Raw genomic sequence first — 3,482 nt, forward strand, 5'->3', positions numbered from 1 at the left:
ACTACATGCTACCTTAAATATCGCACAAACAGTCCATAACGCGAAAACAACAGAATAAAAAAATTAAACTGCAGTACCAAGGTCAATCACCAGGGGCTCAAAGTCAACCTACACAATCTCCAAGGCCCCATCCATCAATCTGCCAAATATCGTACAGTTCCTTCTCACCGATCTTCAGATATCAGACCAAACATGAAACGGAGTAAAAACAGTACCCCCATTTTCATGGAGGGTAATCAGCGAAATAGAATACAAAACTGAAACAACAGTACATGACGTTTTCCTTTGTAAAAAAAAGCGCGATAACGGATAAGTCATTTCGGTAGCGGCCAAGCCAAGAGAGTCCAATATGTACCATGGTTATACCAACCTGTTTGGTTATACCAAGGACATTATACACTTGGTTATACTGCAGTACCCAGTAAGCAAGACATTAACCAATAGGCTACCATAGAAAGGCCAATCTCTGCGCGGAACTGGGAGCATTTGCCTCTCTACATCTGCTTGGAGATTAAGTGGTATCTCCAAAAGTGTATTGAGCACGGCGTGATCCCACAGACCATCAGTGAGCGCCACAGGCAAGTCTGAAAACTCTCCCCAGGACCTCCCCTTATCTCACGTCTGCTTGATGATCCTTTACCCCGGACGTCTTCTACATCTGTGCTATTAATGAAATGAGATGTAAACAAACAAAACGGCATCTCCCCAATCCCATTTCACTCGCTGTCTGGTCCTGACGACCACCCCTGTAGAATCCCATGTTATGTTTATTTAGATTTCTGTAATTAGGTGGGCTTTTGGCTGTTGAAAGTAAATTTTAAACGGACGGGGGTCGCCAAACGACACAAAATGGCTGTTATTTCTGTGATGCGTCTTGTCCGAGTGTGGCCATTCTTACTTTTATCACGGGCATTATATAGAGTGTCCTTGCTTTTTTTTTAAAGAAAAGTAACCACACGATTATATTAAAAAAAACTTCACACGGGACCCCCAATCATCCAAGGAGCTTCTAGAAGCTCCTTGTATCATCGAAGTAAATAAGTGTATAGACAATGTTCTGAGCCTAACATCAAAATTAACTCAGCACTCGTTCTTGTTTGTCCTTTTCAACTGCACTGCAGGTTTTGAACTCTAAGAGTTGAGAATGAACGGCACTAGTAGTTTCAAGACAGCCTCTACCAGGCTCCGCGGATCGCTGGAAATGTAGATTGGCCGTAAAGGGAGTACCAGAGACGATCCAGGGCCATAGAAGGTCCAATTTGCGACCCAAATGCCTGGTAGAGGCTAGTTTCAAGATCAGACCTCACTAGGCAGTAGGCCCTATTATAATTCCATCGTTTCACGCATCCAAACAAAAATAAATAGTTTTAATTGATTCTTTTGTTTCCCAGCACATTATCTATTACAGTCCTAACTGAAGACCTTCTGTGGTATACATTACTGTTTGATTACAAAGCGGTTTGTTTTGGTTGTGGGCGCCGGCGGGGCTGGCCAGTTTTGATAGCCAAATGCTAGTTCCACGCCCAACATCTGTATTCTGAGTTTCTGACAAGTTTTACGTTAGTCGCAAACTACGAACATTCTTGCAACAGTCTTGCATGTGCACCGAAAACGTCTGCTGTCTTGTTACCAATACGGGAAAGTCATCCTTGTTGGTGGTTAGGTCTGTCCAAGGAGATTTGAACGGATGGATGTCCGTCCTTTTGCAGGCTGAATGGATAGTAGAAATCTGCCTAAAAAGGGGATATAATTGGTCAGAGAAGGTGGCCGGCCAGAGAAGCTCCATTTTGCCTGTTTAAAGATTCTACGGCATCAAAATCGTGCGACTGTCGACGTCTACGATGCATGTGATCGCGCCTTACATGTATTTCAGGAGCAAAAATTCTGTGAAAACCGCCACATCAGTAACAAAGTTGCAAAAATATGACCTTTGTTAAAGATCTTTTTTCAAACTCATTTATCAACAAGCCCACTTCAGTACGTTGCACTTCTCTGCGAACAGCCTCATTTCATGTTCGCGACGACTCCCAAACCGTCAGTGATAGTGTGTTGTTTGACGATGAGCTGTCGATATTTTCACCTACGGTATAAGCAGATGCGTCCTTCATGGCAATGACTGTGTCTGGATTCTTGGCGCCAGCGGGGCTAGCGCGTTTATCGTTTGATCATGACGTCACGTATGTTGCATTTATGTGCGAGAGAAAATCCCACCTTGCAGATTCGCACTTTTGTTTGAGTCATGTACCTTTAAGTCCTTGCTTAGTCCATGGAGGTACAAATTTTTTTTCTACCTCCATGCGTAGTCTAAGGAGGAAAGTTTGAACAATTATTTTATCACAAAACGATGTTCAAAATAAAGGCTGCTAGGTCTCTCACCAGAATGATTGGCAAAAGGCCACAAAACCGAGGACTAGATAATGACCACCACAGTGACCACACTGTAATACCAAGGAGGGATACCTGGAGAAAATAGAGGAACGGATAAAATCAGCTTTTTACTAGCCTCCTGTGCAGGCCTCTGGGCGGGTGGAAGTTTTGATATTGCGTTTTGTACTGTATAGTTTTTAACGCGTTCTTTTAATTGCCGGCCATCCTACAGGCGGGTACAAACCTTCTCTCGGCGGCTGGTTGCATGGAGTTGTTTGTCTACCTCCATGCTGGTTGTAGGATGGCTGGCAATTAAAACGCAGTATCAAAACTTCCACCCGCCCGGAGGCCTGCACAGGAGGCTAGGAATAGGCTGGGTGCAGGCAAGAAAGCACATCGGTAGACCAGGTGGAAATCAACCAAACGTGAAATCAGCACAGCAAAATCGATTATTGATAAACATGTGATAATTTCACAGGGCAGATGGTTTGTAAAAGGAACAAAGTGCATGACGCTGTGCTATAAATCGCAATATTTAAGTTTTTTACTTAAAAGTTGGACACTTTTCCCCTGTATTGAGATCGCATTCTTGGTTAAAACAAGTTAAACATCTTGACAAAAGAACGAGATTTCAGGAAAGCGAAGTGCAAAGCAGCAAAGGGGCGCATATAATATAATGTCCAAACGCATATAATATAATGTCCAAACATGATTGAAAATGAGCACCATTTTATAATGGATTGTACACTATACAATGATAAGCGCCTATTGCTGTTCACCTTTCTTTCCGCTTGTTCAATTGATTTCAATACGTTAGATGCTATAGATAAATTCAACTACATTCTCAGGGGAGATAACCAATACAGTGTCCAAATAGGAAAATACATTAAAGAATGTTTCGATCTTAGAGACCACATGTTAGAGAATAGTTAACCTTTATTGTTACATCATACATATACTCTGTACGTAAGATGACGTTATCCACACATGTATGTAGCTTTGTTAGATCTTTAGTTAAGTTGTAGAAGACCATACAAAAGTCTCTGTACTTTTTTGTTGTGTCAATAAAGAATCTATAATATCATTACAAACAGAACGTTTTAGCCATATCTACA

The sequence above is a fragment of the Branchiostoma belcheri genome, unplaced genomic scaffold (genome assembly GCF_001625305.1).
Source record: "Branchiostoma belcheri isolate BF01 breed outbred unplaced genomic scaffold, Haploidv18h27 scaffold83, whole genome shotgun sequence".
NCBI lineage: Eukaryota > Metazoa > Chordata > Leptocardii > Amphioxiformes > Branchiostomatidae > Branchiostoma > Branchiostoma belcheri.